A 27250-nucleotide genomic window follows, 5' to 3' on the forward strand; every position below is an offset into this window, starting at 1 on the left:
TGGGCTGGGGCGGCGGGCTCATGGGGCTGTTTCATTGCTGTGTAGACTTCCGGTTTTGGGGACTCTGTGTGACGGGAGGGTGCCAGAGCCCAAGCTCCAGACTGAGCCTGGAAATCTACACAGCAATGAAACAGCCCCACGACCCCAAGCCTGCTGGCACAGGCTAGCTTGCAGGTTTTTCTTTGCTGTGAAAACTTCCAGGTTTAGTCTGGAGCCCAGGCTCTGGCACCCTCCCACTTCACAGGGTTCCTGAGCCCTGAGAGACAAAGAAGTTGAGGTAATAATATCTTATTGGACCAACTTCTGTTAATGAAAATTACAAGCTTTAGAGCTACACGGAGCTCTTTTCTGTTTCTTGTTAATCTTAGCTTCACATGATGGTCCAGTTTTCATCAGTCCTTTGTATCTTTATACTTTCAGACTGTGGAAGTGTGGACTAGAACTGTTTAATGAAGTTCTACTCTGGAAAAACTACTCTGTGAAAAGTGTATCATGAAGTTCCATGTTTACTGTTTCTCAATGACTCGCAAATCTGCTTTGACAATGAAAACCTTGTTCTAACTGTCAATCCTGTAAACTCACCTGGGAGCTGAAAGCGTTTTGTTTCTGGATCAAGTATTCTCGACAGAAATAAAGACTGTGCAGTCACAGCTAAGTCCAACAATTTTGTTGGTGGTGTGGAAACCAGAACAGATTCCAGCTGACCCACCAATGGGTGCGTTTGCTCTGCTCTTCTGACAGAAATAGTACAAAATAAAACCATGTTTAATGTCCTTCTCTCTCAGACAAGTACCCTACCATATGTGTGTCTTCAATCACAGCTCTGGTTGCTGCTGTCAAGGCTACTTTTCAGGTGGGCCAAGTGGAGGGGGCCTTCCCAACCCTGTGCTCTGTTGCAGGCCCCAGTGTTGTGAGTACGGGGAGAGAGAGAGAGAGAGAGAGAGCTTTGAGTCATCACTCAGGGACTTCATTGGGCTAGGAAGGAATGGGTCCCCAGCTCATCACTCTGCCAGGCCAAAGTGTACCAAAGTGTACCATCTTCCTAACCTGCTGGTGTGGCTCTTTAATTAAGGCTATTCATGACCTCCCAGCCAGGGCTCTGGGCTCAGATGTGCTCCTGCATCCTGTAAAGAGAACACTGCAAGGTCAACATTACCATTCTCCTTCCTGAGTGAGGACTACATAGGTGAGCCACTCATTTAAGTCAATGGGATCAGTTTTGGAATCAGGTGCTACACAACCTTGAGGAGTATCAGAGTTTGTCTCTGACTTTATGCTGTCTTTCTAATCTGCCTTTCTTCCCCTGCCATTTTGAAGTTTCATACCCAGTGCTTTTCAAATGGCATAAGAATAGCCATACTAGGTCAGACCAATGGTCCATCTAGCCCAGTATTCTTTGTTCTGACAGTGGCCAGTGCCAGAGGCTTCAGAGGGAATGAGTAGAACAGGGAAGAATGAGAAATATAAATAGAGATAACCTACTTATACCCATCATTTCAAATAATGCATTCCCTCATTACCTGTGAGAATAAAATTCATCCCTATTGAAGGGGCTAGCATAAAACAAATGCAACACTTTAGTCACCTGTTGAGAGTTTTAAATAGGTTTAAGTAGCGTACAACTCTCTACATGTAGGTGAATTTCACCCCAATTTCTTATTTTACAGTCTCACTCTGACTTCAATTTGTAATCCTATTCACAGATATATTTTGTATAATTGTTGTAAGATTTATGTTTGTCTGTTCTTATTAAAAAAATAGCTCACTAAGTGGTGATGAGTTGATTTTAGGATTTGATATATGATGCACTAATGAAAGGACCCTTCCCCCCCGCCTTTTTTATTTACTTTTCTATGATAGATATTTTGTTCTAAATTGTATTCTTATATGATTTGGCACAATAAAGAGAAAACAAATATTTGCTAATGCTCCTGCCCAGTTGACTAGTACTTCTTTGTACAAATCCCATCTGGCTGATTTACCCTGGGACCATACCACCAAGCTTAATGTCTAGTATAGTGGTCTTTCTGATAGATGTGAGTCTAGGGGCTGAGCAGTAGTGAACTCAGAGGACTGATCACTGACAAACATCCTGTTATAATATTAGGCTTACGTGACGTTCACATGGATGGCACTGATGTCAATTTAAAAGTTATGAGTTTGAAATGGGAAAGGTTTTCAAAAGTTAACAGACTTTAAAACAATAGACCAAACCATTCTTCCTGTAACTCCATTAACATGAAAGAAATTACAGTGGAAGGATATGAAAGTATGTAGAAGAGAAAAGTCTATTGCAAACATGAATGAAGTTTGGGCTAAAAAATGGATCTGAAATTTCAGCTTGGGGCCCATATAAAGCAATGCAACTGTCTTTCTAAGCACGGTGAATATAAATATTGACAGTAATGACCTTACTATAAGAGTACAGATAAAATATATTTTGAGTAAAAATACTGAAAAAATCTATATCATCCTAATATGAAACTTCCTATTTCTCTACAAGTAGATTATGATATTAAAATACAAAAGCATAGAAAATATCATTTGTACAGTTGAAAAGCAGTCTTCCAGTCTGTATGTAATACTGTCTTCTCTTCTAGAATTCAGTGGAGGACAAATGTATGTGATGACACAAAAAGGAATAATAGACTAGTTTAAGAATTTTGTGATAATCATAGAATTCTCTTGATATTGCAAGTTTACACATTTTTATACTAACACAGTTTGGACATTCTTGGAATAGCAGTATATCGTGTTTTGAATGTAGCTCTCACAGAATTGTATTAAAGTTAATTTTGTCACTGTAATGTTATATAGGAGCAGGCCTCTGTAGACTTGTATGGACATTGTTTCATTTCATCATGACATTATAATGTGTGGTCTCAACAGACTTTCACTGACACATGATGAGATTGTTATGACATCTGCAAGCCCCTTAAAGCAGTGGTGGGCAATCTGCAGTCCGTCAGGGTAATGCACTGGCAGGCCGCGAGACAGTTTGTTGAAAATTGACCATCCAGAAGCACGGCTGCCTGCAGCTCCCAGTGGCCGCAGTTCACCGGTCCCGGCCAGTGGGAGCTATGGGAAGCGGTGGCCAATGCTTGCCCATGTGATTCCAAACTCCATCTTGTTACCTGTAATTTTCCACAAACTACAACAATGGGTTTCCCTCCACAGGACAGAAGCTATGAAAGGCCCTGGAGACATCTCCATTTTGCCTTTTTCCTGCTCTGATCTCTGGATTATGGATTTATACTAATGGGAGCATTCTAACCAAGGGACTGAGGATCTTCCAATCATTTGGGAGCAACCAGAGACTTAACCAGTGATGGCAGAAACTTCTTCAAGCCTGATCCAAGAACTCTTTGCAACACTAAAGCTTATCACCTCTACTAGGATACTGATCTCAAAACTGTATTCATTGCTGTATGTAGGATTCAGTTCTGTGAGTGGATTCAGTTCTGCTATATTCTGGAAAGGCTTCTTGAAGAAACTCAGCACAAATCAATGCAACTGGAGCTGGTCAGGAATTTTTAACAAAGCATTTTTTATCAGAAAAATCTGATTTGCTTAAACCAAAACTTTTCTTGACTCAATTTTTTTCTTAAAGTTTTTAAAAAGTTTTAAAATTATTTTCAGAATAAAAAATCTGCTTGTCTGGTTCAAAAATACATTGTTTAGAGTTAAAGATAATTAAATTAAATCAAAACAAAATGTTTAATTTCAGTTGACCCAAACTGAATTCTTTTTTTGTAAAATGTCTGATATTAAAAGTTTTCATTCTGATTTCAGATGGGAATTTGTTTTGAAGTCTCATATTATCATGGGACCATTTCTTGTTCAGTTGTACCTGATGTACCTTTGGTTCACCAATTGACTCTGAGTGAGACAACACATTCCACATGCAACAGCTAGATTACCATGGAGCCCAAGCCATAAACTAAATTTTCTCTTAACTGGAGGAATCCTGGGAGAAGGCAGAGTCAGTACTTACACTTGCCTATCCTGTCCTGTGGCTGAATTTCCCTCTCTGCAGCTGACCTTGCAAACCCAGGTATGCACCACAGTATTGCATATTACTAGCATAAACCCACTGTATTGCATATTACTAGCCTTGTTCTTTGTTAAAATCCAAACTCGAGCACAAATAATTATAATAATTAATTAATAATGATGTGAAATTAATATAAACCCTGACATATGGAGATATAACAGTGAAATCTGATATTTTAAGTGCTGTTTTTACATATGTAATGAAAAGTGGTAATTCCCACTAGAGCAATTTTATTTTTCCACCTTCATGTTTTAATTAATATAATTAAAACTTACTAATGCCAAATAAAAGAAAAAATATTTTCTTTTTGATGATCACCACCTGTTAGTAGATACACTATGTTCTCTATGGCAGAATAGACCATCATTTTAAGTGGATTTCTGAAAAGATTCTGTTGACACCTTGAAAGTTTTCTCTGATGGCCTTGCAGCCCATTCTGATCCATCCCTATTTTCAGTCTTTAAGACAAGTTATGAAAACATAAAAAGCAACAATGGGAAAGGGTGCATGTGCAGCTGTCGAGGTGGTGGGGAATTTAAGAGTAGTATTTGGTTTCCATCTTCCATGACTATCCTTAACATCTTGGATGCCTTAGCTGGAGCATGGAGAACAAAGGTGCTCGTGCTTTACTTCCCTCCCTTTTGATGCAATCAATAGTTTGGTTTGTATCATTGCCACCTCCTTCCATTCTCTCCACACACACACACACAAATCTGTCTGAATCATGTCCATTTGGAGACCGGTGTAAGTGTGTTCAGCCCCTTGTAAGAAATGGCCCATGGAATTGGTTGTCCACAGGAGCAAATTCCTCCAGCCAATGGTCATCGACCCCCAGGACTGGGGAGACTCATGGCTTGACTGATGTATATTTTGTGAATGGAGATCATAGCTAGTCACTCCTCCTACCCACACAGTTTAACCACAACTCATTTTTGAGGTCTTCCCCTTTGTAAACGTTATCCTAATATTTAGGCCACATTCTAAAAAAAGTGCTGTGCACAAGGCAGGCCAGATCTACCCTTAGACAACAACTCCTAAAAGCAACAAAGAGTCCTGTGGCACATGCGTCTGACGAAGTGGGCATTCGCTCACGAAAGCTTATGCTCCAATACATCTGTTAGTCTTTAAGGTGCCATGGGACTTTTTGTTGCTTTTTACAGATCCAGACTACATGGCTACCCCTCTGATATTTAACTCCTAAAGGGCCTTTGGCTGCCTGCAGATCTTCAGGGAGTCAAAATAACTCTGTGAATAGAGAGCCAAGATGTATATAATTCCTTTTTGATAGCCACTGAAGTAAAGACAGAAAAAAAAGTGTAGCAATTGTTGCTGACACTTTCAGTTCTAATCTATGAATTACTGCAGATCTGTGCCTTGCACTGTACCCTGATTTTGTTTTGTTTTGCTTTTGTTCAAGGTTCAATGTTGTAAAACCACAGACCAAATGTTCCTACAATTCTGGATAACTGGGTTATTGGTTTTAAAATCCTCAGATGATAGCAGCAAATAAGCACCATGCTTATGTGAATTAGAAAGGTGCTATTTCATTGAAACTTAGATGAGATGATTTGTCTCTGGAATCCAGAGTGAACTTTGCTGCTGGAGCATGAATACCTTTTGAGATAAAACTAGACAACAGCTTAAAATGTCGCTTCCTTACTGGTGCCTGCAGTTTTGAACATTTTAATTTAAGCTTTTCTTTTGTTCCAGATAAAAGAAGAAGCTTTGTCCATCTTTTCAAATTAAATGTTAGTACTTTTAAGGCATATGTTTTGACAGTTAAGCTGTGGTGTAGACAGCATTTTTAAAATAATTCAGTCGAATCCACAGCTGATGTAAATTGGGATAGCTCCATTGAAATTAATGGAAGTACACCAGTTTTCCTCAGCAGATCTAGCCCCTCAAACCTCTAGCCCGATTCCATTCTCATAAAATATGCTTGTGCCCAAGTCCCAATTCCAAAGTGACTTATGCATTTAGAAGCCTAAGTCTCATTGAAAGTCAATAGGGGTTAGAATCTTATGTCACTTAGGCACTTTTGAAAATGTTACCCAAATTCAGATGGAAGCGTATATTGGTTGAACAATCATATTTTGAACAGACTCCCATGAAGCACTGAGGTCATCTTTCCATTCACGCATTTGTGAATAGGGGTCTTCTTCAAAGATGTGCATACTCTAATGGAAGTAGTAAGTTATAGGAATAGTGAATTTGTAATATTTTTAACAACTTCTACACATCAAGTTTTCTCCCCCAATTAACTTTTCACTGCTTGATTCGCAGATCTGCTGAGCAGTTTCTCAGGCCAAAGGTAGGTTAATTGGAATTTAGTTTAGTTTATGCCTGAAATTCTTTAATAACCTAGCCAGGTCAGTTGGTATTGCTCTTCTAATTGTATATTCAGTCCTCCAAAATGCTGAAGCTTTGTATTGCAGCTAAGCTCATTAAAGGGGCTACCAAATTGGTTAGTTGTTACTAATTAATAAGATCAATTCATTCATAAAATCAGTTCATTATCTACTCATTAGCAAAAGGCTTAGTTTGATTGTACACACTATATAAGCAGAATTAAGTGATAGAGAGAGATTTTGAGATGTTCTGCATATCAACAAGATAAAGTTAGAATGCGACTTAAAAGATTATAAAAATAAGATGGGGGCTTTTGGTTCAATTTTCCTACAATGCAAGTGAAGTCGGCACCCAAATTACAGAATTGCCTTCATTTGCACTGCACACGTGTTTCTTCTCCACTTTCAATACTATGGAGTGGCTATGACCCCATTCCCATCAGCAGTGGACAAAAGAGCTTTTGTATTAACTAGTATCTCAAAGCAGCAAAGGCCATAACAACAATCGGGTTTCAGAGTAGCAGCCGTGTGAGTCTGTATCCGCAAAAAGAACAGGAGTACTTGTGGCACCTTAGAGACTAACAAATTTATTAGAGCATAAGCTTTCGTGGACTACAGCCCACTTCTTCGGATGCATACAGAGTGGAATAAATATTGAGGAGATATATATACACACATACAGAGAGCATAAACAGGTGGGAGTTGTCTTACCAACTCTGAGAGGCCAATTAAGTAAGAGAAAAAAAACTTTTGAAGCGATAATCAAGCTAGCCCAGTACAGACAGTTTGATGAGAAGTGTGAGAATACTTACAAGGGGAGATAGATTCAATGTTTGTAATGGCTCAGCCATTCCCAGTCCTTATTCAATCCTGAGTTGATTGTGTCTAGTTTGCATATCAATTCCAGCTCAGCAGTCTCTCGTTGGAGTCTGTTTTTGAAGTTTTTCTGTTGTAATATAGCCACCCGCAGGTCTGTCATTGAATGACCAGACAGGTTAAAGTGTTCTCCCACTGGTTTTTGAGTATTATGATTCCTGATGTCAGATTTGTGTCCATTAATTCTTTTGCGTAGAGACTGTCCGGTTTGGCCAATGTACATGACAGAGGGGCATTGCTGGCACATGATGGCATATATCACATTGGTAGATGTGCAGGTGAACGAGCCCCTGATGGTATGGCTGATGTGATTAGGTCCTATGCTGATGTCACTTGATTAGATATGTGGACAGAGTTGGCATCGGGCTTTGTTACAAGGATAGGTTCCTGGGTCAGTGGTTTTGTTCAGTGATGTGTGGTTGCTGGTGAGTATTTGCTTTAGGTTGGGGGGTTGTTTGTAAGCGAGGACAGGTCTGTCTCCCAAGATCTGTGAGAGTAAAGGATCATCTTTCAGGATAGGTTGTAGATCTCTGATGATGCGCTGGAGAGGTTTTAGTTGGGGGCTGAAGGTGACAGCTAGTGGTGTTCTGTTATTTTCTTTGTTGGGCCTGTCTTGTAGGAGGTGACTTCTGGGTACTCGTCTGGCTCTGTCAATCTGTTTTTTCACTTCAGCAGGTGGGTATTGTAGTTTTAAGAATGCTTGATAGAGATCTTGTAGGTGCTTGTCTCTATCTGAGGGATTGGAGCAAATGCGGTTATATCTTTGCATAACAACAATGTATCCATGAGCTCCTAGTGGCAGTATTTTCAGTGAGAGTGGAGGAACAAATGCTAAGGGCATCTCATGAACTGTTTATTTCCCACTTTCCCAGTGTTTGCAGAGGAAAGTGTCCTAGATATTTGTTTAAAGTAGGAGCTTTAATGTGGATGTTAATACTCATGTGACTGGTATTAAAATATGTGCTCCACATACAGAATATCTACAGAGTTCTACTGGATCCATAGTATATGCTTTATTTGCTATTATCTATTACAAAAACTTTACTGATCTGATAATGGGTTTAAAGAAAGTGGATCAGATGTACAACAGGCTCAGTCTTGCATTTGCTATGCATGAAAACTCCCATTGGCTTCAATGCCTGAAAAATGGCCTGTAGGATTCGATCCTGTCATCTCTAAATTGAACTTCTTTGCTGGAAGGGAAATGGCAACACAATGCATATAGTCAGCAAAACATGGGGAAGTAACTTTAATTTAATAGGCCAATTGTTTTCCTATTAATTAAATGGGTATTGATTGTTAAAAGAACAGTTATTGAAGTTTAACAAGTATGAAAGAGATTAATCTAGATGCAGTCTAATTAGTTCAAAATTGCATGAGCAATACAAATGCATAATTAGATTGTTTAGAATGTACTACACTTGTAAGAGAGATTAAGATTTATTCATGAAAAAATGCTCCAGTCAGGCAAGTACATTTCATAGACTTTATATGAGAGAGCCTGGGAGGTGATTGTTCTAGTAAATTACTACTTTTTTTCTATGATTCATCATCCCTATCGTCCCTTGCACCGTACACAAATAAAATAAGAGGTAGAAAATAAGAGTATGATGTACACAAATAAAATAAGAGGTAGAAAATAAGAGTATGGGACAGTAAGATTTGTGGATTTTGCCCACATGCGCATGCAACTCCCATTTGACTTTAGATATGCACAGAAGGGAAGAATTTGTCCAAAGGTTCAGAATTTTTTGACAAGGCTTTTTTGTTGGAAAATGCAGATTTGTCAAAATTTAAACTATTTGTGACAATGAAACTTTGATCACAAAGTTTTTTGAGGTCTGGGATGGAATTTAGAGAGGGAGTTCCCTGAATGGCTGGTGGTTAGATTACTGGGATATGAACCTAGTCACTCACTTGAACCTAGTCTCCCACATCCCATGTGAGTAACTTGACCACCAGGCTGTTGGCTATTCCAGGGTGCATGTCCCTCCTCTCTTACTTTCTGTTTTGTTTTCTTTTTTTAAAAAAAACATCCATTTCATCCCTAGGTTGAATGGGATTTTTTTAAAAATATCTTAAACCTTTTGATAGGATGGGAAAACTGTTTTCTGTACAGCTCTAATCATAATTTTATGTACTGTATTATGTTCAAAGCATTACTAAATATCGCTGTAGGGTAAATACTATCCCCATTTTACAGGTGAGGAAACTTAGGCATTAAGAAGCAACTTGCTCAAGGCTTTATATTGAACAGATGACAGGGCCATTTTGGTATTAGAATGTAGGACTTCCTCTTTTGCAACACTGCCCTTTAACACATGTACATTATGGTGCCTTTGGTCACAAGAGACCAGATTTTCAAAAATGCTCACTTCCCACAGAGAACAATGGGACTTTGAATTGAACACTCCTGAAAATCTGGCCACAACATAGTAATACGCCACAGCAGATGTGCATTAGTAGACTGTGTGTGCATGCATCAAGCATGCTGCACGGCAAAAGAGCAAAGTTTACCAATGTCTTACTAAGGCATAATCTGCACTTAAAATTTAGGTTGACACAACTCTGGTGCTCAGGGGTGTGAAAAATCCATACCTCTGAGTGCCATAGCTGTGCTGACCTAATCTCCGGTGTAGATGTAGCTAGGTCATCCTCTACACCCACAAGATTATGCTGGCATGGCTATGGTGTTGTAGATATGATGTTGTAGCACCCGTTGTGTAGGTGTAGCCTCATAAATAGACCAATGGAGTTTATTGCTATTATACGGTGGCTCTTTAATTTTAAGTTTCTTTAAAAAACAAACCATACTTCAGAAGTTATATTCAATATATCTTTCCACTACAAAAAGTAGATCACAGTAAAAGGCTAAGAGAAGAAAAGCATGTAATGTTCCTTAATATTTTATCTATATTGTTGAATATATTGTTTTTTTCACCCACTTTAGAGGCTCCGCTAGATTATTTGGAATCTCTCCCCTCATTTCTTTACAAGTCTGACTTCTCTTTCAGAAGCAGTTTGTTGCAAAACAGTCACTTCCAACTTACTTTCTATTAGAAATAATAACCTACCCCCCAACACACACACTCTAATTTTGGTGAATTTTTCTGAAAAGCTCTGCTTCCTTTTGGGAAAACTGAATTGGGAATGCAAGAGGGTTAAATGGCCGGAATCCTTGAGCCTGGCACCTTGGAAGAGCAGGGAGAATTTAAAACTGACTTTCTGCTCCAATCCCCTCATTCTGATGTCCCCTTGAGCTGCTTAATAGCCTATATGTTTAAAAATATCACTTACATGTTATTAAATGAAAACACAGGTTGCCCAGCAACAGAGGAGTAGAAACAGTGCAAGAATTAACAAGGAAAAGATTTCCTTCGTGGAAAAAAAGGAATGCTATAAAAATTGCCTTTTAAGAGAATTGAGTTCTCTCTCTAGAATTGTGGTAATGTGAATGGAAAACAGGACAGCTGAGGTCTGCCCTGCCATGTATGGGAAATAAAAGGAAAAAAGGACATTTGGAGTGTATGTATGGAGGCAAAGGAATAAAGGCCAAACAGGCGTGAGTGATACTTATTTCCAGGAATATTTGCGTTTAGACAGTATTCACAAACAAGCGTAGATTATAATCTAATCTCAAATTTTGCAATATTGATGTTAAAGTTAAATAGAATCAAAGGCAGAGCTGATGGATTTATAAAAACACATTTGAAACAACCCATGACCCACAATGGAAGCAGCCACCCTGGGTAGTACTCAACATTTCAGGGAGACACACAAATTTCCTGCTAGCTGTAAAGGCAAACTGTGTGTGTTTAATCCCTTCCTCATAATGGGACCAGAGCCACTGAATTGGGCCTCATAAAACACACAGAGGAATTTGGGACAATGTTCAATAAAACAAAACCTATTCAAAGGGGACAGAACTGGGAGATTACTAGATGATCATATAGAAAAAGAGTTAAGAGTTTCAGGTAGTTCAGAAAAGCTGCAGTTAAGCATTTTAACTTTTTGTTCAAAAACAATGAAACATATAAAGAAAATTGATTTAAACATGGAACAGAAGAATCGTATCACATAGACTGCAGTATAAGTAGAATTGTGGTATTAACAACATGAAGCAAAATTCTTAGAAATGTCCAACTTGCTTATTAAACTGGAAAATGAGTACAGTATTTCTAATTTATATTGTAAAATACGAATAGTATCCATATGGCACATCAAATAATCTTAAAATTCACTTGTCCAGAATTACTAAGGGATTCTTTTTTCAATATAGCATCTACTTTGCATGCATAAACAAACTGTTGTATTTACATAGTACCTTTCACTGTGTTACAGATATTAAGACTAATAACACCTTTGTCTGGCAGCACAGAGAAACTAAGTGACTTGCTCAAAATCATGGAGCAAATCAGTGGCAGAGAAGTGAATAGAATTCAGTTGTCCCTAATCCCAATCCTGTTCTTTTATTACTAGATCATAGTTATTAAACTAGATAACTTCTAAAATGGGCAGTTCTGCTTCAGAGAAATCATTTTCTCTCTATTATTTCAAATATGTTTCAATGTCAGTCAAATAATTGTTCATGTTTCATCTTTATTTTCCTTTTGTACGCTCCTCACACATATTTATTTTGAAAAATATAGTGAAAATCCATCTGTCTCAGTTTGTCTATGTTTTCTCTCCTCCAAATATTCCCTGATTAAGCATTCTAGATCACTGGCTCATTGCAGTTTGTTTATTCCTTATCCATGTCTTTTTTTTTTTTCTTTCCCCACCATTTACCACTCCAGTGCCATGAGAGCAACTAGTGATTAGCAGTATTGTGCAGCAGATGTTCCATCCTCTGAAGACGGATGCTGGGCATTATTGACTTGCAGAATGAGGAACCAAGTGGTGCCCCCTTGACCCATTGCCCAAGTGTTAACTGAAGAAGCTGAAGCAGCTGTTTCTCAGAGGACAGCAAATCTATCAACAAAATACTTCACTGAGGTAGTTACAATGTGGCTAGCATTGCTAAAGCTATTGTACATTGAAATTATTTTTAGGTAGGTAAGTGTCATAAAAATTCCCCCACGTATTTGTGAAAGCCATGTGTTGAGCTATCCTACTTGAATCTTTTGAATGTTGTGGACAGGGCTTGGGGATTTTTGTTTTTAATGAAGCGGACTCTGCATTTTTTAATACTAACTTAAAAATAATGTCATTTTTACTTGTTGTAGGATAGGGCATAGCACTAAAAATTATGCTGAAAGCCCCTCTTGCCTTTTCTATTTGGGGCATTCAGCACAAAGCTATGTATCTAGTTCATGTAAAAGAACTACACACAAGTCACACTAAAAATTTGCTAATATTAAAATAAACCATCTACTAGTATAAAGAAAAAAAAATAGCATTCCAAGATGAAGCTCTAAAGGAGAAATATTTTAGAAAGGCAACCACTTGGAAAGAGCTGACATATTTATAAAGGCTGAAGAAACACTGATCACCGGCCAAGTTGTGACAAAATGTGTTTTACAACCTAACCTACTCACCAGGCTCCTGGGCTTCTGAGAGGGCAGTGAAAAAACCTGGCCAATCTAGAAGTGAAAGAAAAAAAAATCCCTTCCCATTCCCCAAAATGCAACTAACAAGATGCTCACAGCAAGACCCCCAAACCCATCCTGCTTTACTTCTGAGGGGGATAGTAAGGAGGGGGGAATGGGGAGCAGGGGCATCATTTGCAGTGGGGCAAGTCAGGCAGTTTCCCCCTAGACCTTGGTATGTGCCCTGACTTTTCATATAGCTGTGTACTCCATTATGACTTCCACCCTGCCCCCCACCCTGACTTTGCAAAATATAATGTAATTACATATAATGTTCTATATGTTAACATAAATTTCCCCTCCCTTTGCCTGCTGAATTTTTCTGAAATGATGCCCCTGGTAGGGAGCTTTACTTCCTGCACAGAATGTGTGGACAGGGGGTAGGACTTATAACCCTCCCCTTTGTTTGTGGAGAAGCCAAGAGGCTTATTCTGCACCCTTCTGTCCAGTCATTCAGCCACAAAGCTCCCCTCTTCAACCTTACAAGGAGAGTGAGTGCCAATAAGAGGGGTGTGTGTGTGTGTGTGTATATGTGTGTGCGCAAACCTTACAGGATCCAAGGGTTTTATTTCCCTGTTGCTATCTCAGAAAAAAACCTCTTCTCTTGTGAGGCTGCAGGGATGGGGGGAGAGCAGTTGGATTGATGGTTGTTTTAGGAACACAAGGAATGCAAGCTGAATCCCAATATCTATTTAATGCCCAGAAACGTATTGGAGTTCATAATGCACTCTCACTCTGTCTGACAGTTGATATGTTGTGCTGGTTTGCAGCTTGCACTTCCTCATAACAGAGTTGGATTATTGATCACCACTGCATGTGAATTTGTTATAACACTTATTTCCGTCACTGTTGTTCTCACACACCACTGATAACCTCTTGAAATGGGATTGCTATTGTTTAAACTACTGAATGCAGTACTTCAACAATGGTGCTCATTAAGAGCAACCACTGTAAACAGTGCAGTTACCATATCCAATTTTACTTTTTGAACATTAAAGTTCATTTGTATGTTATGTATTATTACTAAAAATCAGTAAATATATTTCTTAATTCTTAATATCAATCCCCGAGCCCAATGATACACAGTGACACACTGGATTAAATGTTCTGGCCAAATTAGAAAAGAAATCACACAATAAACTAAACATGTGCTCCAGCCGCTCCGGCAGCAGGGCTTGGGCAGTGATTTAAAGGGCCCAGGGCTCCACACGAATTCGGATATAACGCGGTAAAGCAGAGGGGCTCGGGTGACACTTTAAAGGGCCTGGAGCTCCCTGCTGCTTTATCGCATCATATCCAAATTCATGTTATATCGGGTCACGTTCTATCGGGGTAGAAGTGTATTTGTTAGCTCCTTTTCTCTTTTTTCTCTCTCATTGGAGTTGAAGATTAAAGGGTTGATATGAATTTACTTCCTATTGCATTAACTCATGGGAAAGGAGAATCAATATAAAATTTATAATTTGGTTAGTGTATATATATATATATATATATATATATAATTAATTGCCTTATTAGATGGTACTTCCTTATTGACTAATGTATCAAGGTTCTATGGGTTATATGTGATTACCATATTTGTAATGTTTGGGGCCCAAGTAGGTGTGAGGATCTCCAAGTTTCACCTGATTTGCCAACCCTCTCTGGGTGTCAAATGTGTATTTCTTCTTTCACTATCTTTTCCATTTTGTTTTTTCACTTCTTTAATTCCCTTTTCTGCCCCTTTACATGCTGGGATTTCTCTTCTTACTCTTATAGGAAATGTATTGGGAAGCAACACCCTATCCTTGGATTATATAACTTGCACTGCATAGCTATGTAAGAACTGTATGCAGCTCAGGAAAATCTGCAATTTCTCATTTATTCACAAAGTGACTTTATATTTTATCTGGTGTATTTTGACAATGTTGGTTCCAGCAATTAAATGTGGCTCCTGGAATATAAAGGTTTTTAATAACCCTCTTAAAAGATATATACTCAATGCTTAAAAAAGGGAATGCTGACATTGCCGTGCTCCAGGAGACACATATGACAGAATTTAAAGCTTGTAAACTGAACAGAGGTTGGGTAGCCCTCTCAACTAATTACTTTAATTCTAAAATAAAGGGCACTGGTATACTAATACATTAAAAAAAAAGTTGAATGTTAACATTCTGCACACAAGGTCTAATGGTGAGTGCAGATTTAAGGTTCTAAAATTGGCAATTTGATCATCATCTTTGCCAGTCTCTATGGACCAAACCAGGACGATCCCAGATTTTTTCATAATTTTTTGAGTATAAAAGACATGGACCACCATCCTATTATTATTGCTGGAGACTTAAATGAAGCCTAGACAAATTTTTTCCATCTTCATGTAAGAACATAACTACTCCTCAGGTACTTTATACATACATAGATGATTTAGGTTTACAAGATGTGTGGAGACTGAGTAATCCTACAGCCAGAGACTATAGTTTTTTTTTCTCTTCAGCTCATTCAGTATATTCAAGATTGGACTATTTCTTAGTGTCACAAGACTTGATCAGTTCTGTCACTGACTGTGACATTGTTACATCTGACCACGTTATATCAATAGGTCTTTTAGGCCCCCAGGGTACGTATCCTCAACTAAAATATGGAGATCAAATACATCTCTGCTGTTTGATACATCATTTGTTAACTCTATCCAGGGGGACTTAGAACATTTAAAAAAAACAAATACCCCCACTGCTTCATCAATTACCACACTATAGGAAGCTTTTAAAGCCTTCATTAGAGGCCATATTATCTCTTATGCCACCTTTAAAAAGAAATGGAGTGAACATAGAATTGATACTCTTGTGAAGGAAACTAAGTCCTGGGATGTAGACTATGCTTCTGTCCCCTCACCAGGGAAACTGAAAACTTAATTAACAAACTTCTGTCCCCAAAGGCTGAGTTTTCTTTATTCTATTTGAAGCGAAACTACTGGGAATCTGGCAAGGAGCCGGCAAAATGTTGGCAGACAGACTTAAGCAAAAGACTAACAGAAATAAAATTACTGCTATTTGTGATAGTAGCAATAAATTATATATAACGGTCAGATATTAATAAACAGTTTCAACAGTTTTATTAAGTTATTTAGCTGAAGAGGGAATCAGTAAAGATGTTATCTATATCTATCTATCTATTTAGTGGATTGTCTCTGCCACTGATCTCTCAATCTCAAAAGGAACTTTTAGATGTTTCTCTAGAAATTGCAGAACCAATTTAGGCTATACAAGAAATTAAGATTGGAAAGACTCCTGGTATAGATGGGTTCCCAGATTAATTTTACGAAAAGTTTTCTGAAACTTTAACACCTAGATTATTGGATATGTTCAATGAAGCCAAGAATGTGCAAACTCTCCTGCTTACTCTTACTTTCAGTTATTCCTAAACCTGGGAAAGACCTTGGACTACGTCGTAGTTATAGACCAATTGCTTTAATCGATTGTGATGCTAAAATTTTAGCTAAAGGTCTTGCTATGCGGCTGGATAAAGTTCTCCCTCACATTATACACATAAATTAGATAGGCTTCCTTCATAATAGACATGGCTCAGGTAATTTGTGTCGATTGATTGATATTATTGCCACTTCGAGACATTCTAAAGAACCTTAGCTATCATTTCTTTAGATGTCGAAAAGGACTTTGACCACATAATCTTTTTCATGTGTTAGCAAAATTTGGATTTGGTAACCAATTTATTGCTTGAATTAAGCTTTTATACTCTAATTCAACTTTTTGGGTAGTTACCAATAGTATTATTTTTGCTCCATTTCCATTAAAGAGAGGTATGAGGGAGGGCTGCCCCCTTTCTCCTCTTTTATTGATTTAGTGATAGAACCTTTAGCCATTGTCATCTAAGCAAATCAACATACTCATGGTATGAGAGTGAGAAAAAGAGCACAAAAATTATGCTCTATAAGGTATTTGTATCTAAGCTTGAGGTTACCATTTCTTAACTTCTAATCACTATTAAGACTGGACTCCTCTCAGGATATAAAATTAATTGGAATAAATCAGAAGTCTTAGGCATTAACAAATATGCCACAAAGGCCTTTCCTCAAATGGGGATTTTCAATGGCAATCCTCTTATATGAAATAGTTAAGAATACTGAATCCCAAAAATATTCAGGACATATCTAAGATAAACATAGAACCAATTGTTGCCCAAGTGACTACAAATTTGGGGAAAGGTAATTCCTTAACCCTGTTTGTGCGGCAAAATTAATATATTGAAAATGAACGTCTTTCCCAGAATTTGATATGTCCTGAAGGGGTCTCCCTATTTCTATTCCCTAAATTTATTTTAATAAACTCAATACCCATTTTCAGAATGTTTGAGGTGCAAGTAAGAAATCTAGACTGGCTCTGAACAAATTACAGATCCCCCATCTCTTCATTTTCCCAACTTGGAAAATTATTTCTTTTTGTTAAGCCTGGCATCTTTGTGGCTATTAGATGTAACCCCACATTGGATTCAGATTGAATGAGAATTGCTATACCTTCTTTCTCTTTCAGGCATTGTAGGATCAAATTATTACAGATTTGATGGTTCCTGAGCTTCCACAATGGCTGTGAGGCAAGCTTGGTCAAACTTGGCTAGAAAGTTCTGCTTCCATCTATTCTTCTAGGTAGAGGCAATACTATGAAGCAATCCTCTCCTTAAAATTGGTGGCAAAACATTAATGTAGAGGGATTTGATGGACAGAGGAAATTTCACTGTGTTGCAGCTAATTGACAATGATAAATTTAGATCATTTGTAGATCTTCAGCAACAATATTGCTTGCCCTGCTCTGGAGCATGGTAGTACCTCCAGTTAAAGCATGCACTTACAAATGTATTTGGACCAGATGCATTGGGAGCTCCAGAACGTCCAGAAACTTCCTGGATTTACATAGCCAGCGGTATCCTTTTATGATTTTCTGGGCCAAAAAACTCTGCCAAAGGTTGATAATTTGTGAGTTGCTTGGAAAAGGGATTTGGATACACAACTATCTCCAACCTAATGGAATACAATTGTATCTAATGTTAAAAAGCAAGTATAGGCCTGAGAGTACAGCTTATTTACCAAAAGGCACATTCAAATCTACTGGTCTCCACATAGGCTAATGGTAATGGGCTTCATAAATCCTGACCACTGTTGAAAATGTAACTCCCTTGGTGCTACATTAGCTCATATGTTTAGGGAGTGACCCTGTATCAAGAATTTCTGGTATGAGGTGGATCAAAGGACCAATTTGATATTGGATGGTAAGTTGGAGACTTCCCTTTAAGTTTGATTCTTGGATATATTCTGGATAAGTGAACATTTCTTGGTAACAAGGCAGCGTGGTTCCAAGGTAGAATGTTGGTCACTAAAAAAGAAAAAATGGATGTACTAGAGTCTTTTTTTCTCTCCTCAGTTAATATGTTGTATGACAAACAATGAGTCCTGATGGTTCTTTAGTCAATTACAAAAATATATTGTCTGCTTAAAAAAAAAAAAAAGATGAAAAAGTCATCCTAGGTAATGTACCTGTAGGAGATATGAAGCTATTAGTTCTACTCTATATTTTTTTATAAAAGAAATTCAAACATCGGCCTCCAATGCACCTACACTTGGCAAAAGACTATTCCACATGCTCTGGTCGTAAAATTACTATTTATTTTTGTTTTGAAAAATACTGATTATTCCTAATCTTGGCCTGTATATAATTGATCATTCTCAGCTGACAAATGGTTTGATGAGTTTGAAAAATATTTTTTTGTTTCATTAGCCTTTATAAAGTCTTCATAAAAAGAGGATCTTTGTATTTTAAAATTTGATCTGATCCTGCTGTTTATTCAATATCCTGTGATATGCCCAGATACTTTAGAAATAAGTATGATGTTAGACAGGATTTTAAGAGATCCAGATTCAGCAAAAAGAGCAGATGAATTCTTAACATACAGTATTCTGGACCTAATTTTCCCCACCTGTGCACCTTGTGTTTTCATTTACATCTTGTCAAGACTGCACAGAATGTTATTGCCACTGTGAGTGAAGAATTCTGATTTGGTAGCATTTCCACTCATTTTGCATATGTGTAAATAACCACTCAAGGTGCCAGTTAGGAAAGTCCCAGTCCCCTAGTCCTTAGTTATAAAGAGCAAGGGAAGAGACATTTAAAAATATACAGGCCAAGATTTTCAAACATTAGAGCTTTAAAATAGGTGCGAAAGACCATACTGTGGCTCCTATTTAAGTTTGACCTGAAAAATGCAGAATGCCTTCAGCTCCAATTGATTTCATTTTCAGCTTTCTGGGCATTTATTTAAGAGTTTAAATGTATTTAGGAGTCCAACTTCAGTTTCCAAAAATAGTAACTCCAGTCTCTGGCACACAATTTTGGTATGTATTTTTTTGGTAAATATTTTTGAAAGTCTCCACCCTCTCCCCAGTCTAAAAACAATTCCAAGGGAAGTTTCACAGATGTATGAGTCAAAGTGAAAATGAAATGTAAGTTTTGCTATCTAAAAAAATCTGGAATAAATTATGATTCTACTCCCACAATTGTGTGTGGGAAGTGATAAGTGCAAAGATGGCATAGAGACTTAATGAGCATGCCTCTCAGTACAGAACTTTTAAACTGAGGTCTAAAAGAGATGGATGACTTTCAGTTAATTAAAATGTCTCTTTGTTGACATTAGCAGGTCATTTATGTTATTTGTTACAGTAAAAAGTGTTTTTAAAAGCATTATTTTAACAAGTCAATCCCCTTTCCTTTTGAAGACTTCCTCAGAGAGATGTGTATGCTTTCTGTCAGCATAAACTGTCAATCAAATGGAATCTACAATAAAATATTTGTTTTGATTAGTAGGCTGAACCTGTGTGGCTATTAGGGACATGAAGTGTACCATCCTCACCAAAACTAACTTATATGCTTAGAGCAATAAATAGTTTGATGACAGTTATACTGGGTGCTTTCCCCCACATTGTGTCCCTACTATACAGGGATGTGTGCTATGGAGTCCACTCCACCCCTCACCTGAGAGGGTTAAGGTAGCTGGGAAGGGGCTAATTAACCTGATAGGGTGCACCTGGGGGAGGATTAGGTTGGATAGGCAAGCCCCAATAGAAGATGGAGCCTTACTGGGCCAGAACAGGCAGAGCTTGTATAAAACCAGGAAGCTGAGAATAGAGAGGGTTGCCAGGTGATGGCCTGCAGTTACTCTCTAGCCTTAGAGAGGGAAAGGCTAAAACCATGTGGAGAATAGAGGCCCTAGGATCTTGGCCTTGGGAGAAGGGAGTACCCAGAGGAGGGTGGAGAAGGAGCCTGACAGAGGTGAAGTAGGAAACAGCCCAGGAAAAGAGTTGCAAAGTTTGGGACAGTGAAAATCTTGGCTGCCAAATGTAGGAACCCTGGGCTGGAATCTGGAGTGGTGGGTGGACCTGGGTTCTCTGACCAGCTGCTGGGGAAGTAGCACAGATCAGGCAGTGGTGCAGAAGACTGCCTAGAACAGTTGTCTAGTGACACCCCAGAAGGGGAGGACTATAGTGACCTGACTAGAGGGCCAAGCCATGAAGAGAGAGCACCCTGAATTGCAGTGAGGTAGTAGGGCATATGAACAAGCAGTGGAAGGGTGTATCGGACCTGGAAAGAGCTAATTCCCAGCCCAAGGCATCCTCCTGGTGAATGTGCCCCCAAGATCACAAAATGGAATTGCCAATGTTTTGAAAATGTGCTAGATACAGCCGAGGGTCATATTCTGCAACTGTTCTGCACATTGGCTACAAGACTGACACCCGTGTTTGTTCCTGGAAACTATCCAATAACTCCAGCTGTAGGAATCATTGACTTTTAATTTCACTAACTGTTCTGAAAAATTCACGTTGACCCAACCTAAATCTGAAAATTCCAGAAACTTTTGTCAAATCAAAAGGGTCAACACAAATTTTGTTCTATGTCAAACAAAACATTGTTTGACTCAAAATGAATAGTTTTGTTTCCTGGCACTTTTGGACATTAAATCAAAAGAAATGGAATGGCTGGAGGAGGCTGCTGCCTCTATTTTAACCTTTGGCCCAGTGGCTAGTGCAGTCAAGTGGGATGTGGGAGATATGGGTTCTATGCCCATGTCTGCCTGATGTGGAGAAAGGATTTGAACTCTAGTCTCCCACTGGGCAATAGGATATTCTGATCTGGGTCTCTATCATTCTTCCCTGTTAAAGCTGTTCAGCTTTGTATAAATAAACACAGTCATTGGAGCGGGTTCATGAACTTAGATCTCCCATATCCTAGATGATTGTCCTAATCATTGGGCTAAAGGTTGTGCCAACACCATCTTCTCATTCTCCGGCCATTTTGAATGGCCTCTAAGTCCCCATAAAATCCATTTTTGGCCAAAACTATTTAGAGCATATATGTCAAAGTACTGTGCAGTTTTGAGTCTACAGAAACTGCATTTTTCAGTGAATAAATGTGTCCAAAATATTTTGCCTAGCTCTGATGATAATGTAATTCCCAGAAATAAACATAGAGACTAATCTTGTATCATCTCAGCACACATATCTCTCAGAGAAGTGAATTGGAGTTCTGTGTGCAGTGGAATAGCAGGATAGGGCCCTTTATCATACCTCTAGAGCAGGGCTGGGCAAACTACAGCCTGCAGGCTGCATCTGGACCACCAGCTGTTTTAATCCGGCCCTTGAGCTCCTGCTGGGGAGCAGGATCTGGGGCTTGTCCTGCTCCAGATGGGGAGCAGGGTCGGGGGCCACTCTGCGCGGCTCCCGGAAACAGCAGCATGTCCCCACTCTGGCTCCTATGCATAGGGGCAGCCAGAGGGCTCAGCTCTGCACACTGTCCCTGCCCCAAGTGCTACCCCACAGCTCCCATTGGCCAGGACCCATGGCCAATGGGAGCTGCAGGGGTGGTGCTTGTGGAGGGGCAGCACACAGCAGAGCTGCCTGGCTGCAACTCCAGGTAGGAGCTGGAAAAGCGACATGCTGCTGCTTCCGGGAGCTACTTGAAGTAAGCGCTGCCTGGAGCCTGCACCCATGAGCCACTCCCCCTCCCCCTGTGCCCCTGCCCCAGCCCTGATCCCCCTCCCACCCCCCAAACCTCTTGGTTCCAGACCGGAGCCCCCTCCTGCATCACAAACCCCTCATCCCCGGCCCCATCCCAGAGTCTACACCCCCAGCCGGAGCCCTCACCCCCACATGCCCCAACCTCTTTCCCCATCCTTGATCCCCCTCCCATACACCAAGTCCCTCATCCCCAGCCCCACCCCGGATCCTGCAACTCCAGCCAGAGTCGTCACCACCTCCAGCCCTCCAACCCCAATTTTGTGAGCATTCATGGCCCGCCATACAATTTCCATACCCAGATGTGGCCATTGGGCCAAAAAGTTTGCCCACCCCTGCTCTAGAATATACAACACACTTTCAAAACATTCCCATTTGGGGATCAATAGACCTATACCTAAATCAGGAAGGACGCATGTCAGGTGCTTCCCCCCATATTAGCCTTGTTTTATTATTCTAAAGATATGTTAGTTTCAGCAAGGGTGATTCACTGCATGCCTATAATAGTTTTGCAGATTAAGTCTACCAATCAGTATGGACATGCTTACTAGTTTATGTGTTGCTATCCACATTATTCTCTAGGAATTCAGTCTTCTCTCACAGGAAGAATGACCGGGTTGTAGCCATCCTCAAAACTGCAATTAATTTCAGCCACTTTTGAAAAGTAATAAAATTTTCCACTAACCATCTCAATTAGAGTCCACAGGCCAAAGCTTACAAACCTGGTAACCGAGTCAGCTTCCCAATTTTTATTTGAATCTCATTCATCTGTCTTTTGTGTTAATACTTTGTGTTGAAAGCTTTTGATCTGTACAAAGAGAAGAAAATAAGACAGTTGAAGGAGTTATTGGTGAAAAATAAATACTATACACTAACGAATGCACTTAAAATAACATTACATAAGCAATACAAGGAGACTAATAAAACATCATTAGGGAATTAATCAAGGAGATTCATCATGCTAATGTACCTTTTTAAATGCGACAAATTCGACCATTTATCCAAAATGCTTTTGCTTCTGATATTTTTCTGTACTGCCACTTTCTAAAATATTTAAACTGAACATAGCGTAAGTTGTTACAAGTTTGCATATTCAAAATTTTCCATTAACACTTCTCTCCTTATTGAGCACTAAAATGCTTACTACTATTTCTGCAAAAGGAATGGCGACAAAGTCAGTGATGCTGGAGAGAGAAGGGTGTAGAAGTGAAGGATGCAGTGCCTTTGCCCTCACCTCAGGTGCTCTTAGGGACTTCATTGAGTGTCTAATTTACTTGGGAAGCAGTTAGAAATTACTATGACAGGTGTTATAAAAAAAGTAAGATAGATACTTCTAGAATATCAACACGTCACAACCTGTAAAATACATAAAAACACTAATAAATTACTCATTAGGATTATGTTTATTTGATTCTTGCAATACAATATCCTTCTTTAGACTACTGTGGGATGTGGCACAGGCAGGGGCAGCTCCAGGCACCAGCGCACCAAGAATGTGCCTGGGGCGGCATGTGGCGGGGGGTGGCCCGCCGATTGCCGTGAGGGAAGCAGTAAGGCAGCCTTCAGCGGAATGCCTGCGGGAGGTCCGCCAGTCCCGTGGCTTCGGCGGCAATTTGACGGCGGCTAGCCGCAGGACCAGTGGACGTCCCACAGGCATGCCACTGAATCCGTTTTACCACCGGACCTCCTGCAGGCGCACCGCCGAAAGCCACCTGCCTGCCGTGCTTGGGGCGGCAAAAAACATAGAGCCGCCCCTGGACACAGGTGATGGTGGATTATAGAAAAGGAATTGGGCTGGGGCAAGGAAGAACATTATGAGTTGCTGACAACTATTAGAGTGAGGAAAAGATGGTGTACAATGGCACCCTTACAGCTGATATTACCTTTACAGCTATCCCAATATCACATTAGCATGTTCCTTGCCTTACCTAGTCAATGGAATAAAACTTGATACTTGTGGGCAGTAGGACAGTAGAAATCCCCCCCCTTCCAGTCACATTGCCCCAGTTTTGTTGTTCTCAAACTTATAATCATAGTTCCAAACATAGTTTTTCAATGTTTGAAGCAGCTATCTATTGGGTGGTTGAGGGGGGAGAGTTTGAAAGAAGGTGATCCAAAAGATCTTTTGAAGTGGTGGCTATTTTGGGAAGGGAGGAAGAGGAACTACCCCAAAATCTTGTCTTATTATTACTTAGTAGTAGCAACAGAAGAATTCCAGTAGTTCCTATAATTTGCTAATTACCAATCATGCACAATCCCTGCTCCAAATTGCTTAAAACCAATTTTTAAATTATCCATATTTGACATTCTGGAAAGTCCAAACAAGGTCTTTTCACTTTGGCTTCCAGGTAGAGCTGGAGCTAGAAGTACCAAAAATAGCATATCTGCCCTCATGGTATTTCTGGTGGCTATTGGAAGTGGAAATGGGGAAATCTCAAGAGTCTCTTTTTACAGACTTCCAGCTGGTTTTGCTGGCTCTAATATTTTGGATAGTTCAGATAAACTTTTGTAAGTTGAACTTTGAGGTTTCCCCATCACTTACATGTCATGATTAATTCAGCTGGTAAATGTTTCATCTGAACCTTTTCAAAGGTTAAGATTCAGTTTTCAAAGAACAAGTCACAGTAATTGGAATTTACCCTTGACTTTTTGCAGTGCTCTTTGACTGAGGTGCACAGCTTGTTTTCAGAAAGCAAAATATTTTATTTTTGCTCAAAAAGAGAACTTTCCTACATTTCTGGCAAAATTGTTAGTGCCTTTTCCTTCAATGTATTGTTTTTCTCCTACAAATAGGAAACTATCTGCATAGATAATGGCTAGTCAAATAGCCAGTTGTGAATACTGCTTCTGAGCGATTAAGTATGGTGTTTGTCTTATTAGTTTTGTTACTTTGTCTCCCCTGCCTTAACCCAAAGCCTCTTGTTTGTCTCATCCACATGAGATTGTGTATCTTTTTAGACTGTCAACAATAAGGGGACTGTTATTTTCTGAATCTTGTGTCATGTTCAGCATAATAGGGTCCAATGTAGCTGAGACCACTAATGCTAATTCAATATATATGTTAAATTATATTAAAAACAACCATCCTACATTAACAGAACATTAAGGTTGCAAAGCCAAGTGTGCATGTAACTGATGAGGGAATGCACTATTCTGTCCACATCTATGATATTTCCCTTCTTCCTGCACCAGAGCTTAACACTTTGCTGAAGCACGGACCACAGTTTTGCCTTTCCAGGATTTTCAAAAAGCATTACAAAGAATTTAACCTCTGAGCTATTGTATGTAAAACCCTGATAAATCAATGTTAATAGTTCCAGTCAATTTTGAAGAGTACCATAAACTTTCTTAGTAAAACAAACACGTAATACACTCACAACACATTGTAAATAGTATTTGGAATATTATTAATAGCTTTTAAGCAAAAGCTTTCAAACAATAGATCTACTCTTACTTACACTGACTTCCCCCTTTTGTTTGTGTTACAAGCATGCAAATACATAACATTATATATACTTAGCATAAATATCAATACTATCATTCCCTCTGATTTTTTCCCCTCAGAGATGATTTCTCAGTCTTTATAGTGTGATCATCATATGTAGTGTTTGTTACCTTGTGTTCTCCAAGTTTGAGGAGAACAGTAGCATATCAGTCCTTTCAAATGCTTCAGAACCTGTCAGAAAACAAGCAGTCTGGGAATCTCCACAGGTAGCAGCATTTCAGCCCTTGGGTTAATAGCTAACTAGTCATCTCAGTTGCTGGTGAAACAGAAATCTGTATCAAAAGTTGTATAGGGATTCAGAACAGCATATAAAACATCCATTCCTTCAATCTCTACAAGATTCTCACTCTATAGAGTGCTCTCTTCTCCCCATAAGTCCATCTAAATCAGAAAAAATTCACAAACCCTCACTTCATTAAATACTGTCCCCCATTCTTTTTTAACCGAGACAGATTCCCAGTTTAAAGCAGTGAGCTGATAGCCACATGTAAATTCCACCAGACTCTTTAGCCACTATGGGGTCACAAATGCTTACATCTATCTTTCCCTTTAGTCCACTGCTGTGGACCAAACATTATCCTAATGGGGGGCTTCCTTAATAAATATATCTGAAATAGCACTTATCTGTATCTAAAATCAAACAGATATTGGGACCAGCACTCAGAGCAAACATAAATCTTGGTGCTATCTTAATCAGCAGCTGGGTCCACAAGCCTATTTTCATCTCTGTTTATTCCCATCACACATCCACTGATTGACTCAATTCTCAGACTGAATAGGATATGAACTGTAAGGTAGGTTGCCCACAATGAAAACTTCCTGTACAGCATCAGAACAACTACTAAGCATGTCTGGTTACCCTGTTCTGGAAGTTTCTGGTCATTCTGAGTTGCCTTACTTTGCTTTCTGCAGATGTGCAAAGACAGAGTATCTAGCTAAAATCCATTTATCTTCCCATCCTCTTGAGAAACAGTCAAACGTTGCCGTATAAAGCATGGGGGTTACACTCGAGTTAGGAAATGCCAGAATGAAGTTAACCTGTGCAAACTTAATTTGGCCCTCTTGTGCATATATATTAAAAGTAATGCAAGTAGAATTCATTTCTTACTGGTACACTACACTCATGGGAGGGACACAAAGATGGGGCACCAGCTAAAGGAGGGCATGTGACCTTCCCCCATGACCCCTCCCCCATGTGACTCCTCCTGCCCCCAGCCCAGGGCCCCTGCACTCTCCCTGTCCCCTCCCCATGATCCATCTCACGTTACCTTCAGGTGGGGGAGCTCTGTCCTCCTCCTGCTGCACCAGAGACTTCTGAATCTCAGGGCTCTCCTGGGAACTGCAGCAGTGAAAAGAGCAGAACATAGGGTAGCCGGCAGCTCCTCCAGCATGGCTGTACCACCCCAAGCCCTGTCTTCTGGTGGGGCTACCATACAGATCCCAGACAGGAGATGCAGCTGCGTGGAAGGGCTGAGGGAGGTACAGCCGCACCAGAGGAGCTGTAGGCCTGGAGCTGCCCGGCGGCCCCACGTTCTGCTCCTCCTGTGTGTTTCTGGTATGGAGTACTGGCTATAAATATATTCCTGGTATGGCGTACCAGGGACTGTACCACCATACTTGCACCACTGATTATGATACAGACTTTAATTATATGATGACATACTATTTTCTCCACAGGACTCCTGCTTCACTCAGTGCACAAAATGGATAGTGTTCACTGAATGAACAGCTAGTCAGTATTTTGTTTTGCCCACACCATTGAATGTTTGGCCCAATGCCTTTTGTGCCTACACACAATTCAAATGTGCTTTGCATTATTAATTTCCT

The 27250-nt window shown here is 39.5% G+C and overlaps 1 long non-coding RNA gene across 1 annotated transcript; it reads right to left on the reverse strand.

Moving 5' to 3' along the window:
• Window positions 1-6962: 6962 nt before the first annotated feature.
• Window positions 6963-25608, reverse strand: LOC128838274 (uncharacterized). The gene is made up of 3 exons (XR_008445143.1): window positions 25534-25608; window positions 22604-22726; window positions 6963-8010 (listed from the first exon to the last, which is right to left on the reverse strand). It is a non-coding gene; the product is annotated as an uncharacterized LOC128838274 (long non-coding RNA).
• Between the last annotated feature and the right edge of the window lie 1642 nt (window positions 25609-27250).

Source organism: Malaclemys terrapin, chromosome 5, assembly GCF_027887155.1.
Source record: "Malaclemys terrapin pileata isolate rMalTer1 chromosome 5, rMalTer1.hap1, whole genome shotgun sequence".
NCBI lineage: Eukaryota > Metazoa > Chordata > Testudines > Emydidae > Malaclemys > Malaclemys terrapin.